Consider the following 17,173-nt stretch of genomic DNA (forward strand, 5'->3'; position numbering starts at 1 on the left):
TTTGTTTACCTACCCAAGCCTCAGCAATGGCAGATACCCCTTTCCCTGCCAGGCTGTAGCCTGGCAGGTCGATCTCAGACTCCTGTGCTAGCAGTGAGCAAGCCTCCATGGGTGTGGGACCCACCGTGCCAGGTGCGGGATATAATCTCCTGGTGTGCTGTTTGCTAAGACCATTGAAAAAGCACAGTATTTGGGCAGGAGTGTCCTGTTTTTCCATGTACTGTCTGTCATGGCTTCCCTTGGCTAGGAAAGGGAAATCCCCCGATCCCTTGCACTTTCCGGGTGAGGCAATGGCCCGCCCTACTTCGGCTTGCCTTCTGTAGGCTGCACCAACTGTCCAGCCAGTCCCAGTGAGGTGAACCAGTTACCTCAGTTGGAAATGCAGAAATCACCCATCTTCTGCGTTGATCACTCTTGGTGCTGCAAACCATAACTCTTCCTGTCTGGCTGTCTTAGAAGAGAAGCCCAACATATTTGTTAATATAACCACTCTGTACTGTTTCTTTTGAATCACACCTTTATGTTTTGTTGCTTATTAAAGTACATTAAGTTTTGCCATATATATTTTTCCATATAAATTGCATAAATGCTCACCGAAAACTTAATATATGATGCTAACGTGAACAGCTGAGTCTTCTACATTCATTTGGGCAGTCCTCCCACCCTTTGCCAAGGCATTGAATTATTTTGCCTAAGTCACACTTTTAACCTATCTGATTAATTTGTAGAATTTGTCTGATTCAGCATTATGGAATTGTATCGTTTCTTTTGGTGCCACAAAATGCTAGGTAATGGCACTTTAGGTGCTTGGATCTATCATTTACTCTTTTTTGGGTTTAGCCCAGTCATCAATAGATGGTGGGCTAAAGTAGATTCTTATACTGTATATCCTCCAGCTATAGATTTTTATGGCTATTGAATGTGAAATTTGGGAAGCATCTCATTTTCAGAATTCCACACCAACTCAGCAGTTTCACTCTGCTTTTTGTGTTGCAGTGGACTTGTATTTCAGTAAGCTCCTTTACCTTTTTGATATCCCAGGATTCAAATGAAAAAAAAAAAGACAAAAGTTAGTGGAAGAAAAGAATAGCTTAGTGCAGAAAAGGGGAAGCTTCCTTTCTGTTCCTAAAGCCCCACAGTGTTGTATCCTCTCAATCTGGCTGTTTAATGTGAAAGCCAAGTGGCAAAGACAGAAGAAGACATGCTTTGTGTCTTTGTCTTCTTATTTCTGTATTTGTGCCAGTCAAATGAGGTAAAAATTCATAATACATAGTGCAGGGTGGTTGGGAATAAAAGCACAAAATTAAGAAGGGCCCTTGTTTAAATTTTGGAAAATTCTGTCTCATTCATTGAAACAGAAATGAAGCCAACTTTACAAAAATGTTGATGATAAAATTATAACAATTACAATTATATGATGATAGTTCCAGATATGATCAAATTAAACACCAAATATTTTAATGACTAAAATTATGATAATTAAACTGAGTCAAGTGATGAAATCAATGAAAACAGAAAAAAGTTATTTGCATTGAATAAAGCAGTAACACTTGTCCTTAACATCAAACTCTCACTCAAGGTTGAAGAAGAAGTGGAAAAGCAGAGAAGTAATAGCACAGAATTATCAGGAAACCCAGCTCATGGTGCTGCTGCTGGCAATAATGATGATGGACTAAATCAGCAGTTTCCTAGGAAGAAGAAGAAAGGGCATGACAGGTAAGCCTATAGCAACATTTAACAGGAGACATTTGGCCAGGCGCGATGGCTCACACCTGTCATCCCAGCACTTTGGGAGGCCAAGGCAGGTGAATCATCTGAGGTCAGGAGTTCAAGACCAGCCTGACCAACATGATGAAACCCCACCTCTACCAAAAATACAAAATTAGCCAAGTGTAGTGGTGCATGCCTGTAATCCCAGCTACTTAGGAGCCTGAGGCAGGGGAATTGCTTTAACTCAGGAGGTGGAGGTTGCAGTGAGCTGTGATCACGCCATTGCACTCCAGCCTGGGCAAAAGAGTGAAACTCCATCTCAAAACAACAACAACAACAGCAACAACAACAACAAAAACAGGAGACAATTATGTGCTATGAAATGAATCCAAATTTGGGCTAATATTCATGATGAACAAATTTTATACTTTTACTAGGATATTAAGCCTTCCTTGGTTATCAGAAAAATGTAAATGAACAATGAAATACCATATTTTCCAATCATATTGATATTTTACTTAAAAAATAGGAAATATTGGCAAATGTGAAGATGGCATTTTCATACACTGCTGTTAAATGAAATTGATGAATCCTTTTTCCAGGGTAATTTAGTAGCATGTATCAAAATTTCAAATATGTCACTTCTTTAACCTAACAACTTCACTTTTGGGACGAGATCCTACAGGAAAATATGACTTGTGTAAACACATACACATATTTGTTAAGGACATTTATTACATGTAGTATATAATATACAATATAATATATAATATACAATAGGTTAATATGTTAAATATATATAATATTAAGTATATATGATATGTTAAGGATATTTATATATGTTACATATATACTTATGTATAAGGATATTTATTATAGCATTGTAATATCAAAAAGTTGGAGATAGCCTAAATCCTTAGCAATAAAGAAATGGTATAGTTGTCATTCCCAGAAAATAATGTAGTATGCAATCATTTTGATAAATGAAGTTGTTAGACCTGGACTGTACTGATTATTTCAAAATTAAAGTATATTTAAAGACTTTAGTTTGATGACACATCTTAAGCCAGTTTTGTTGGAATTCTTGTAATATCTGCTGAGTTATAAGAAGAAGCTAGCTACATGCTACATTGACACTGTACCTTGTGTGCAACAGAATTGCTAGTTATTACATTTTTTGTTTTTTGTTCTCAATGTGTGAGTGCTGAAATACCAGATCCTCAAATTAACTTGAATATTGCCAAGAGATTGCACATGGGGATTCATATTCCGTATAAGCATTTCAATATATTGGGTAAAACTTACTAAAATATATCAGAGGATCTCAGATCTACTGAACCAAGAGTTGGACGGCTCTTTTTGTAAAGAGCCAGTTAGTAAATATTTTAAGCTTTGTGAATTGTAAAGTGAATAAGTGTGGCTGTGTTTCAAGGAAATTTCCTTATGAAAACAGGCAGTGGGCTGGATTTGGCTTACAAGCACCAATTTGCTGATCCTTGGGCTAAAACCAAGGTGCTGTTATGCAGTGAATCCTCTTTTTAAAGGTACCCTACATGCTTGCCATTATCCTTCCTGTTAAAAGATAATGTATTTCAGTAGGAAACACACCATATTTTTCAACAGTGGCTTCATATAATTTCAACAAATTTGGTTTACAAAATAAGATTATTTTCTGCACTCATCCCCTTTTATTCTTATTATAGAATTCCATATTTTGACTATTATTTTGTATATTTGATGAGTATAAAATATTCTAGAATTAGATGCTTTTTATTAAGCAAGAAATACTTCTTCTGAAACTTTTAGTCTTCCTTGGTCTTTATGTGTAAGCAGGAGCAAAATGATAATCAGCTTATATAATCTAGTAATGTTCAAGAGGCTTTTTGGTTTTATGAGTTAATGAATTTGTTATTTAATACCTTCATCTGGCATTTCAAAAATGTCATATAGATATAATTTTAAAAACTTTTAAAGGGTAAAAATATAGTATATAGTTATATAAGAATTGAAAAATACAGCTAAACAAGAAGAAAATTAGATCGTCTACAGTCATGCCCCTAGGTATGTTGGCCTTGAAAGAATGGTTTATACTCGTGGATTCAGATTTCCTGTCCATTCACTCTTGAGCAGACACCAGTAATTTTCACTCCCACCACTCTTCCAAGATTGTTGTTCTCAAATTTACCACTGATTTGTAAATCTAGACATTGTTTCCTTAGATCTCATTTTATTTAACCTGTCAACAATATTGGATCCAATGGAAAACTCTCTTCTCCATAACAGTATCTTCACTTGGCTTTCAGGATCTCACTCGCTCTCCTGGCTTTTCTTCCTGCCTTTCTATTTCATCTGTCGTAGTCTGTTTTGCTTTATTCTCATATCCCACCTTTTACACATTGATATGTCCCAGGACTCATGACTTCTCTCTCACGACTTTTACTACCTTGTGTGTGCTAATGATTTTCAAATGCGCGTCTGCAGCCTAGATCTCTCTCCTTAATTCCAGACTTCTATACCAACCTACGTACTTGACATCTCTGTTTGGTTGGTCATGAACTGTTGGGTATCACAAACTTACCAGGCCCAAGATTGGAGTACCGATTTTTTCTTTCTCATACCTACCCCTCTCATAGTCTCCTATTTGCATTAATGGTAACTCTTGCAATTGCTCTGCTAGAAACCAAGGTGTCATCCTTGACTCACCTCTCTCTCTGACACCTCACATCTAGTCTATCAGCAGATCTTGTCAGGAGTACCTGAAGAATATATCCAGAAGCCAGTCATAGCTTTCATGTCCAAGCCACCACCATCTGCTATCTAGATGAGTGTAATAGACTGTTAATTGGTCTTTCTGTTTTTTAAAAGAATCCTCTTTTCATCAATCCTTAACTCACTGGCCGTATTTAAAACCTAAGTCAGATGATGTTGTTCCTCTGCTCAGACCCATCTGATTGCCTCTTATTTCACTCCGAGTATGTGTCAGGGTTCCTCCTCATACCTAGAAGGCAACACACAATATGCCCCATTACCTCTCGCACTTAAACTTCTGTTTCTTATTCCCTTTTCTCTGCTTCAGCCACACTGAACTTCTTGCTCTTCCTTATCTATATCACTATTGCGTAAAAACTCCAGGCACACGTCTGTACTGGGCAGTTCCCTGTGTGTGTCTGGGATGCCTTTTCCTCAGCTAGCCTCCTGGCTTTCTCTTTCCATTCCTTCAGTTCTTTACTTCAAAGCCACTTTCTCAGTAAGGACTTTTCTGGCCATCCTAAAATTCCCACCACCCCTCCTCTCAAACCTGTAAACATTTCATTTTCCTGCTTTAGTTTTTCTCCCCTAACATTGTATATTTTGCCTAATCTATGTACTGTTATTGTGTTTATTTCACTCCCATCAGTAGGAGTAGGGCCTAACTTGCAATAAGTTTCTACTCAATAAATATTTATTATATGAGCAAGTGGAGTTTACCCTTCAGCATATTGTTTTAAACATTAGACTGTTTCTCACGTAAAAAAAAGAAAAAAAAAGATTTGACATTGGCTCATTCTAACACTTTTGCCTAGCGATTATATGCGTTTTTGGATTTTTTGGCTCTTCATAATAAGCTACATTCTTTATGTTAATAGTTTTCCATTTAGAGAGAAAAGCTCAATATTGTGGTTACTCACTATACTTTTACTAATAATCATGATAGTTTTACTTACGATAAAATGGATCAAAGGAGTTACAAATTTCACTGGTAATTTATAAAGAAAATTAAATATAAGGGTGGTAAATTTGATGGACTTAAAGATTGTTTCCAAGTGATTATGAACCTTCAGTATTTGAAGTTAAAAGACTAAGTTGGAATGTATAGCTTTCTAGAAGAGAGTTATGCTCATCAGGCACTCTGTATTCTGACCGAGCAGCTGTTGATCTTACATAGGGTTGTGGGAGGAGCAGACTTGAAGGATTGGCGGACTCTCAGCGGCATAAGAGGGTTGACATCATCTGGAGAAACATGGCTGTCCGAGCAAGGCTGCTGTGGGTTGGTTAACACTCCCAGGCTTGTGGATTGGAGTGAGTTTGTGTTTGATTGGCTGTCTTTCAGAAGCAAGTGGCCCACATTGATACTGGTTGGTGAGAGAGGCCAATGGTCACTGATTGATTGACTGTATTTACAACTGGCTGTGGGTGGTTGCTTGTTACTACCATGGCTACAGGTCAGTTCTTTCCTAAGTTTGAGGCAACTTTAAACTGCAGTTTTCTGTTTAAAAGTTGCCTTCCATCAACTATGTTTAAAATGAAAATGATTTCATATTCCAGAACTGTAGACTTAATTTAGAAGTGTGGGTCAAGAGGAATTGTTTAATAATTGCTCTCAGGAAGATCCGTTTTTTTTTTTGGTTTTTTTTTTGATGCTTAATCTTAACCAGAAGAATTCTGTACATAGTTAAAAACAAACAAAAAGCAATTATTAGTTTTGTTTCAGTTTTTATTTTCAGATACTTCTGCTAAACTCCTAACATAATCTCCAGTGGGAAATGTTTGTCTCTTTGTTAATGTATGTAGTTATACGATAGCAATACTCTTTTTTTATTCCTTAATCTTTTTTTTGGTTCACATTCTGTTCCATGCAATGATAGTGATATAATGTGTGTTTACTTCATTAAAAAAATTACAATGTTCTGCTGACAAATCCAGCTTTTTATATTAGGACTAAATACTAGACTAAACATGTAGGAAATTTATCAAATTATTTTATTTTCAAACAAATTTTTATAACTAATCAGAATATTGCTATTTTTGAACTATATATAATGACTATAATAACATTTAGGAATTTTAACAGTAAGATTTTTTTCTTCCCAAGACATTTTCCTGATTTCTTTCATGTAATATGTGCCTGTTATTTTCAAAACTTTGTTTAAACTGTTTAAACATTATTATATTTAAAAAACAAAACCCAAAACATAGCACAGATCTAAATATGAGTTTCATGTGTAAGAGTCAATGCCTGTGTCCAGTGGACTCCAGCTTTTTTTTTTTTTTCCCTCTGTGATGGAGTCTCACTCTTTCGCAGGGCTGGAGTGTGGTGGCGATCTCAGCTCACTGCAACCTCTGGCTCCCGGGTTCAAGCAATTCTCCTGCCTCAGCCTCCTGAGCAGCTGGAACTACAGGCGTGCCACCAAGCCCAGCTAATTTTTGTATTTTTAGTAGAGACGGGATTTCACCATGTTGGCCAGGATGGTCTTGATCTATTGACCTCATGATCCACCTGCCTCAGCCTCCCAAAGTGCTAGGATTACAGGCATGAGCCACCGCGCCCAGCTGACTCCAGCTTTTTAATGTAGCATTCATCTTCCATTCTTACTTTCCTTGTGTTTTACACTTTTCCATTCAAGTTCCTAGGAAACACCTAGACTCCATGGGACTAATCTTTGTGCTCTCATTCCACTCTCCAAGTGCAGTAGTTTTCTCTGTTATTCCCTGGTAAACTCCTCTTATATTTTGCCTCTTCTGTAATGCCTTCCTTGTGTTAAAATATAACTTTTCATATATCAACTCTTAAACTACACATTGTATCATAATTGCATATTACATGGTTTTTGAGGCAGGAAATATATATTTCTTTATATGTTAGTAATTCATAACTGTGTTTTTTTTAATACTTTAAGTTCTAGGGTACATGTGCACAATGTACAGGTTTGTTACATATGTATACATGTGATATTGGTGCGCTGTACCCATTAACTCATCATTTACATTAGGTATCTCCTAATGCTATCCTTCCCCCCCACCCCCTCCCCACAATAGGACCCGGTGTGTGATGCTCCCCTTCCTGTGTCCAAGTGATCTCATTGTTCAATTCCCACCTATGAGTGAGAACATGCAGTATTTGGTTTTCTGTTCTTGCAATAGTTTGCTGAGAATGATGGTTTCCAGCTGCATCCATGTCCCTACAAAGGACACAAACTCATCCTTTTTGATGGCTGCATAGTATTCCATGGTGTATACGTGCCACATTTTCTTAATCCAGTCTGTCACTGATGGACATTTGGGTTGATTCCAAGTCTTTGCTATTGTGAATAGTGCCGCAATGAACATACGTGTGCATGTGTCTTTATAGTAGCATGATTTATAATCCTTTGGGTATATACCCAGTAATGGGATGGCTGGGTCATATGGTACTTCTAGTTCTAGATCCTTGAGGAATCGCCATACTGTTTTCCATAATGGTTGAACTAGTTTACAGTCCCACCAACAGTGTAAAAGTGTTCCTATTTCTCCACATCCTCTCCAGCACCTGTTGTTTCCTGACTTTTTAATGATTGCCATTCTAACTGGTGTAAGATGGTATCTCATTGTGGTTTTGATTTGCATTTCTCTGATGGCCAGTGATGATGAGCATTTTTTCATGTGTCTGTTGGCTGTATGCATGTCTTCTTTTGAGAACTGTCTGTTCATATCCTTTGCCCACTTTTTGATGGGGTTGTTTGTTTTTTTCTTGTAAATTTGTTTGGGTTCTTTGTAGGTTCTGGATATTAGCCCTTTGTCAGATGAGTAGATTGCAAAAATTTTCTCCCATTCTGTAGGTTGCCTGTTCACTCTGATGGTAGTTTCTTTTGCTGTGCAGAAGCTCTGTAGTTTAATTAGATCCCATTTGTCAATTTTGGCTTTTGTTGCCGTTGCTCTTGGTGTTTTAGACATGAAGTCCTTGCCCATGCCTATGTCCTGAATGGTATTACCTAGGTTTTCTTTTAAGGTTTTTTATGGTATTAGGTCTAACATTTAAGTCTCTAATCCATCTTGAATTAATTTTCGTATAAGGAGTAAGGAAAGGATCTAGTTTCAGCTTTCTACTTATGGCTAGCCAATTTTCCCAGCACCATTTATTAAATAGGGAATCCTTTCCCCATTTCTTGTTTTTCTCAGCTTTGTCAAAGATCAGATGGCTGTAGATGTGTGGTATTATTTCTGAGGACTCTGTTCTGTTCCATTGGTCTATATCTCTGTTTTCTTACCAGTACCGTGCTGTTTTGGTTACTGTAGCCTTATAGTATAGTTTGAAGTCAGGTAGCATGATGCCTCCAGCTTTGTTCTTTTGACTTAGGATTGTCTTGGCGATGTGGGCTCTTTTTTGGTTCCATATGAACTTTAAAGCAGGTTTTTCCAATTCAGTGAAGAAACTCATTGGTAGCTTGATGGGGATAGCATTGAATCTGTAAATTACCTTGGGCAGTTTGGCCATTTTCATGATATTGATTCTTCCTATCCATGAGCATGGTATGTTCTTCCATTTGTTTGTGTCCTCTTTTATTTCACTGAGCAGTGGTTTGTAGTTCTCCTTGAAGAGGTCCTTCACATCCCTTGTAAGTTGGATTCCTAGGTATTTTATTCTCTTTGAAGCAATTGTGAATGGAAGTTCATTCATGATTTGACTCTCTGTTTGTCTGTTACTGGTGTATAAGAATGTTTGTGATTTTTGCACATTGATTTTGTATCCTGAGACTTTGCTGAAGTTGCTTATCAGCTTAAGGAGATTTTGGGCTGAGATGATGGGGTTTTCTAAATATACAATCATGTCATCTGCAAAGAGGGACAGTTTGACTTCTTCTTTTCCTAACTGAATACCCTTGATTTCTTTCTCTTGCCTGATTGCCCTAGCCAGAACTTCCAACGCTATGTTGAATAGGAGTGGTGAGAGAGGGCATCCCTGTCTTGTGCCAGTTTTCAAAGGGAATGCTTCCAGTTTTTGCCCATTCAGTATGATATTGGCTGTGGGTTTGTCATAAATAGCTCTTATTATTTTGAGATACGTTCCATCAATACCGAGTTTATTAAGAGTTTTTAGCATGAAGGGCTGTTGAATTTTGTCAAAGGCCTTTTCTGCATCTATTGAGATAATCATGTGGTTTTTGTCTTTGGTTCTGTTTATATGCTGGATTATGTTTATTGATTTGCATATGTTGAACCAACCTTGCATCCCAGGGATGAAGCCCACTTGATCATGGTGGATAAGCTTTTTGATGTGCCGCTGGATTCGGTTTGCCAGTATTTTATTGAGGATTTTTGTATCGATGTTCATCAGGGATATTTGTCTAAAATTCTCTTTTTTTGTTGTGTCTCTGCCAGGCTTTGGTATCAGGATGATGTTGGCCTCATAAAATGAGTTAGGGAGGATTCCCTCTTTTTCTATTGATTGGAATAGTTTCAGAAGGAATGGTACCAGCTCCTCCTTGTACCTCTGGTAGAAATCAGCTGTGAATCCATCTGGTCCTGGACTTTTTTTGGTTGGTAGGCTATTAATTATTGCCTCAATTTCAGAGCCTGCTATTGGTCTATTCAGGGATTCAACTTCTTCCTGGTTTAGTCTTGGGAGAGTGTAAGTGTCCAGGAAATTATCCTTTTCTTCTAGATTTTCTAGTTTATTTACATAGAGGTGTTTATAGTATTCTCTGATGGTAGTTTGTATTTCTGTGGGGTCAGTGGCGATATCCCCTTTATCATTGTTTATTGCATCTATTTGATTCTTCTCTCTTTTCTTCTTTATTAGTCTTGCTAGCAGTCTATCAATTTTGTTGATCTTTTCAAAAACCAACTCCTGGATTCATTGATTTTTTGGAGGGTGTTTTGTGTGTCTGTCTCCTTCAGTTCTGCTCTGATCTTAGTTATTTCTTGCCTTCTGCTAGCTTTTGAATGCGTTTGCTCTTGCTTCTCTAGTTCTTTTAATTGTGTTGCTAGAGTGTCAATTTTAGATCTTTCCAGCTTTCTCTTGTGGGCATTTAGTGCTATAAATTTCCCTCTGCACACTGCTTTAAATGTGCCCTGGGGATTCTGGTATGTTGTATCTTTGTTCTCATTGGTTTCAAAGAACATCTTTATTTCTGCCTTCATTCATCGTGTACCCAGTAGTCATTCAGGAGCAGGTTGTTCAGTTTCCATGTAGTTGAGTGGTTTTGATTGAGTTTCTTAGTCCTGAGTTCTAGTTTGATTGCACTGTGGTCTGAGAGACAGTTTGTTACAATTTCTGTTCTTGTACATTTGCTGAGGAGTGCTTTACTTCCAATTATGTGGTCAATTTTGGAATAAGTGCGATGTGGTGCTGAGAAGAATGTATATTCTGTTGATTTGGGGTGGAGAGTTCTGTAGATATCTATTAGGTCCGCTTGGTGCAGAGTTGAGTTCAATTCCTGGATATCCTTGTTAACTTTCTGTCTCATTGATCTGTCTAATGTTGACAGTGGGGTGTTAAAGTCTCCCATTATTATTGTATGGGAGTCTAAGTCTCTTTGTAAGTCTCTTAAGTACTTGCTTTATGAATCTGGGTGCTCCTCTATTGGGTGCATATATATTTAGGATATTAGCTCTTCCCGATGAATTGATCCCTTTACCATTATGTAATGGCCTTCTTTGTCTCTTTTGATCTTTGATGGTTTAAAGTCTGTTTTATCAGAGACTAGGATTGCAACCCCTGATTTTTTTTGTTTTCCATTTGCTTGGTAGATCTTCCTCCATCCCTTTATTTTGAGCCTATGTGTGTCTCTGCATGTGAGATGGGTCTCCTGAATACAGCAAAGTGATGGGTCTTGACTCTTTATCCAGTTTGCCAGTCTGTGTCTTTTAATTGGACCATTTAGTCCATTTACATCTAAGGTTAATATTGTTATGTGTGAACTTGATCCTGTCATTATGATATTAACTGGTTATTTTGCTCGCTAGTTGATGCAGTTTCTTCGTAGCATCGATGGACTTTACATTTTGACATGTTTTTGCAATGGCTGGTACCTGTTGTTCCTTTCCATGTTTAGTGCTTCCTTCAGGATCTCTTGTAGGGCAGGCCTGGTGGTGACAAAATCTCTAAGCATTTGCTTGTCTGTAAAGGATTTTATTTCTCCTTCACTTATGAAACTTAGTTTGGCTGGATATGAAATTCTGGGTTGAAAATTCTTTTCTTGAAGAATGTTGAATATTGGCCCCCACACTCTTCTGGCTTGGAGAGTTTCTGCCAAGAGATCTGCTGTTAGTCTGACGGGCTTCCCTTTGTGTGTAGCCCAACCTTTCTCTCTGGCTGCCCTTAACATCTTTTCCTTCATTTCAACTTTGGTGAATCTGACAATTATGTGTCTTGGAGTTGCTCTTCTCGAGGAGTATCTTTATGGCATTCTCTGTATTTCCTGAATTTGGATGTTGGCCTGCCTTACTAGTTTGGGGAAGTTCTCCTGGATGATATCCTGCAGAGTGTTTTCCAACTTGGTTCCGTTTTCGCCATCACTTTCAGGCACACCAATCAGACGTAGATTTGGTCTTTTCACATAATCCCATACTTCTTGGAGGCTTTGTTCATTTCTTTTTACTGTTTCTTTCTCCACACTTCTCTTCTTGCTTCATTTCATTCATTTGATCTTCAATCACTGATACTCTTTCTTCCAGTTGATCGAATCAGTTACTGAAGCTTGTGCATTTGTCACATAGTTCTCGTGTTATGGTTTTCATCTCTATTATTCTTTTAAGGTCTTCTCTGCATTGATTATTCTAGATATCCATTCACCCATTCTTTTTTCAAGGTTTTTAGTTTCTTTGCGCTGGTTACGTAGTTCCTCCTTTAGCTCTGAGAAGTTTGATCGACTGAAGCCTTCTTCTCTCAACTCGTCAAAGTCATTCTCCATCCAGCTTTGTTCCGTTGCTGGTGATGAGCTGCGTTCCTTTGGAGGGGGACACGTGCTCTGAATTTTTGAATTTCCAGCTCTTCTGCACTGCTTTTTCCCCATCTTTGTGGTTTTATCTGCCTTTGGTCTTTGATGATGGTGACGTACAGATGGGTTTTTGGTGTGGGTTTCCTTTCTGTTTGTTAGTTTTCCTTCTAACAGTCAGGACCCTCAGCTGTAGGTCTGTTGGAGTTTGCTTGAAGTCCACTCCAGACCCTGTTTTCCAGGGTATCATCTGCAGAGGCTGCAGAAGACAGAATATTGCTGCACAGCGAGTGTTGCTGTCTGATTCTTGTTCTGGAAGCTTCGTCTCAGGGGTATACCACGCCGTGTGATGTGTGAGGTGTCGGTGTGCACCTAGTGGGGGACGTCTCCCAGTTAGGCTACTCAGGAGTCAGGGACCCACTTGAGCAGGCAGTCTGTGCATTCTCAGATCTCAACCTCCGTGCTGGGAGATCCACTGCTCTCTTCAAAGCTATCAGACAGGGGCATTTACCTCTGCTGAGGTTTCTGCTGCTTTTTGTTTAGCTATGCTCTGTCCCCAGAGGAGGAGTCTACAGAGGCAGGCCAGCCTCTTTGAGCTGCAGTGGGCTCCACCCAATTCGAGCTTCCTGGTGGCTTTGTTTACCTACTTAAGCCTCAGCAATGGCGGGCACCCCTCCCCCAGCCTCACTGCCACCTTACAGTTAAATCTCAGACTGCTGTGCTAGCAATGAGGGAGGCTCCGTGGGCATGGGACCCTCCAGGCCAGGTGTGGGATATAATCTCTTGGTGTGCCGTTTGCTAAGACCCTTGGTAAAGCATAGTATTAGGGTGTGAGTTACCCGATTTTCCAGGTGTTGTGTGTCTCAGTTTCCCTTGGCTAGGAAAAGGGATTCCCTTCCACTTTGTGCTTCCCAGGTGAGGCGATGCCTCACCCTGCTTCAGCTCTCACTGCTTGGGCTGCACCAGCTGACCAGCACCGAATGTCCGGCACTCCCCAGTGAGATGAACCCAGTACCTCAGTTGAAAATGCAGAAATCACCCGTCTTCTGTGTCACTCACGCTGGGAGCTGGAGGCTGGAGCTGTTCCTATTCGGCCATCTTGGGTGCGCCCCCCCAACTGTGTTTTTTAAATTAATGAATTGAGATGGGGAAGAGTTGGAATTTTACAAAATTGTTTTTTTATTCGTTATCAGTAGAATTATTATAAAACATTGGCTTTTTATATATTTTTTTAACTTCTGGTACTGTGTTACATATCAAGGAAGTAAAGAAAAATGAAAATAAAAAATGGACCTCAAAATAGTCTGTGATTACACCAGTGTTTGAGAAGGCTAATTTAGTAACTCGTGGTCTGCTACAAGGAGATGATGACAGCAGTTTAAGTGAAATAGATGAGGATGAAATAAGTTAAAATGTATAAGTTCTTTATTTCTCTGAGAAGGAACATTCGCAGTCATTATTTTTCCTGGAAATAGAATAGTGTAGTCTGCCAAAGCTAGAGAATACTCAACTATATCAATGTTGAAAGACCGATTATGATGAGGGCTGGTGACTTTGACAAGGAGCAGTTTGAATAAATAATTGCCATGGAACCCTGACTGTAGTGGATAAGCATAGACACCCTTTGAGGGAACCATTATTGGGAAAGGCAATAGAGAAATGAGTGATAACTGAAGAAGAATGTGGGATTCAAGGGAATTTTCTTTCTTTTTTATTTTAAAATAGAAGCTTTTGGAGTGTATTTGTATGCTGCTGGGAACGATATGGACAAGAAGAACATGTTTATGAGATTTAATTTTGTTTGTATGTCTAAGTGTTTGAAAACTTGATTCATTATCTTTTATAGATTTTTAGCAAACTAATTGTCCTTAGAGTATTTATTCATGTAGAGTTTTATGGTAAGAGTTTGTTCCTTCACCATTGGTTCAGAAATGTAAATATTAGTGTAACTGAACATATAAATGGTGACTGAAAATTTAAACTATCATATGCAGATTATTTTAAATTGTGAGATAATAAACATACAAACACTTAGGCCATACTGAATAGAATTTAAACATCCCTTGATGAATAGGTATGATCTGCTAAGGTACTCTAAAATGTCAGGTGTATCAACTTTATAGTTGTTTAGATTCTGAGGAGAAGGGGAAGATTTTGTTCAAGTACTTTAGAAAAGCTTGCTGTTGACAATCTATCACAGATTATTACTTCTGGATTATAAAGTGATTTTTTTTTTTTTTTTTTGGTGACAGAGTCTTGCTCTGTCACCTAGGCTAGAGTGCAGTGGTGCGATCTCGGCTCACTGCAACCTCTGCCTTCCAGGTTCAAGCAATTCTCCTGCCTCAGTCTCCTGAGTAGCTAGGATTGCAGATGCCTGCCACCACGCCTGGCTAATTTTTGTATTTTTAGTAGAGACGAGGTTTCACCATCTTGGCCAGGCTGATCTTGAACTCCTGACCTCATGATCCACCCGCCTCAGCCTCCCAAAGTGCTGGGATTACAGGCGTGAGCCATTGTGCCTGGCCTATAAAGTTTTTTAAAAAAATATTTAATCAAGTTGACCCACAATGGATTATAAAGTTCTAAAGTATCAAAACCATGTTCCCCTGGACCAACATTGCCATCAGCATGTATTGTGTGCTCAATGAGTATTTATTTGTTGAATGGATGAATGAATGGGTGAATACATGAATGAACACCTGTTGTTGGATTTCATTAAAAATACTTTTTAGTTTTTTGAAAGTAGGTTTCTGAACTTGCCTCTGTATGAAGTTGTTTTATTAGAAAAAAATTGCAAGATTCTGAAATTATTATTTATAGTTGTAGTCAGAAATGGAATGACAATGTGGTTTCATCTGCTATCGTCTCTCTTTAAAACACTTGAAAATAAATATTACCTTCACAGTATATCATGAAACACATGTTTTTGGGGCAGAATTGTTGGGTTTGAGTGCTGCATCTGCTACTGGCCAGCTGTATGGGCTGAGGAAAGTCACATGGCCCTTCTGTGCCTATTTTCTTTCTTTATAAAATACTTAATGTGTTACTGACCTCACAGAATTGTTATGAGGATTATATGAGTTTGACACATGGACAGTACTCAGAATGATGCATAGTACCTGCATAGTAAGTCAAGAAAAAGCTAACTAATATCATCATTAAAAAGGGGTTTCCCTTATATAAGAATGTGAGTAATATTTTCCAAATAGGTTTTAGTGCCCATAAAAGCTTGTTTTTATTGAAAAGGACAACAATGAGAAGACCCTAGTATATTTATTTTTATCACATAATGCAGGTAACACCTTTTTTTCTTTTGGTTTTACTATCAGAAATCTTGACCTAAATTTAATTCTTTGTAATGATATTATTAGTAGTAAATTTCTTTATCCCTTAATGTTACTGTTTCTGTTTATAGTTTAATGTCTGTTGTAGAAGATTGCTGTATTTTACATTACCTGTAAAAAAATTTACCTGTACACTTGATGAATAGAAGTAATACAAATGCAGATATTTTATATGATAAAACAATAGTATTATTCTTTGTATTTTACATCTTTGCTATTTTTCTAAAAGGAATTTTTTCTTTTTTCAGGCCTGCAGATAAAACATCTAATGAAAAGAACAAGGTATTGTAAAAAAGTAAATGATCTAAAATATTATGTTGAAAAAAAGCACATTCTAAAAGGTAAAATAAAAAAGGATGTTTTGTTCTAAAGCTGTTTGCTTAGAAAAAGTGATTAAGAAACAGTAGCTGTTGATAACAGTACCTTTTAAGAGCAATCTGTTGCTTTAAAGAAGTGCCTGTGTTTTTGCTCATTAAAAAAAAATGGAGAAATACCACTTCTGTACATTTAGCATACGCTATAAATCTTTTGAGGACATTTTGAAACAGTGTTATTTATCTTATAGGTCAAAAACCAAGTACATCCTGAGGCTGACTTTGCTGACTCAGTGGGGCCATCTGAAACGACCTCAGAGGATTGTGAGTTATCTCACTCTACTTATGAGAATTTTTTGTTGCTGATTGAACAACTTGGAATGGAGTGTAAAGGTAGGACCATTGCATAAATGCAAAGCCTTTTGATGTATCCTGCAGTAATGTGTGTATACATTGCTGAGAACTGATGTGTGATAGTGAAGCTCATCTCAGAAATATGCTCAGTGTTAAAATAGAAAGAGAACTAACTTATACTCTACACCAAAGAGCTATGTTAACTCCACTGTACTTTTCTCATTGTCAGTGGCACTCCCAGTCTTTTTATTGACTCTGTTTCTCTCCTATTCCTTCCCCCAATGTCAGGTTACCATTTTTTCTCCACCTGGAATGCTGTGGAAATCTTAGGAATCTTAGAACTGTTTTCTCGAATAGCTCACCTCCTAAAACCGTGGTCTACTCTGCATTCATAATGATATATTTTTAAGACTTCGGATCTGATCATGTTACTCCTTTGCTTATAACTCAGCTACTACTTCTCGTTGCTATAAGGTTAGAGATCTGAATCCTTTAGCTTTATCCTGCATCATTTTTACCCTTCTCTGTCTCTGTGTCCCACCTAGTGTCTTAGATGTTTGTTCCAGCAGTTGATAGCTTCAGTGAGGTATAACTGATATATGGTAGACTGCATGTATGTAAAATACACAATCGTATGCACATGTGAAACCATCACCATAATCAAGAGAGTTAACATGTTCATCATCCATAAAAAGTCTCTTCCTGTCCCTTTGTATTTCTTTGTTAAGAAACTGCTAAATTGTTTTCCAAAGTATTTGTATTGATTTTCCATTCCAAC

The 17,173-nt window shown here is 37.8% G+C and overlaps 1 pseudogene across 4 annotated transcripts in view; it reads left to right on the forward strand.

Moving 5' to 3' along the window:
- The window catches only part of LOC105493324 (coiled-coil domain containing 144A), a 136,456-nt pseudogene that overhangs the window by 44,890 nt on the left and 74,393 nt on the right, over positions 1-17,173 (forward strand). For all 4 annotated transcript variants that reach the window (XR_011615487.1, XR_011615489.1, XR_011615488.1 and 1 more), the window contains 3 exons: positions 1,580-1,716; positions 15,976-16,009; positions 16,293-16,434. The product of XR_011615487.1 is annotated as a coiled-coil domain containing 144A, transcript variant X1 (transcript). The remainder of the gene's footprint in view (positions 1-1,579; positions 1,717-15,975; positions 16,010-16,292; positions 16,435-17,173) is intronic.

This window comes from Macaca nemestrina, chromosome 17 (genome assembly GCF_043159975.1).
Source record: "Macaca nemestrina isolate mMacNem1 chromosome 17, mMacNem.hap1, whole genome shotgun sequence".
Classification (NCBI taxonomy): Eukaryota; Metazoa; Chordata; class Mammalia; order Primates; family Cercopithecidae; genus Macaca; species Macaca nemestrina.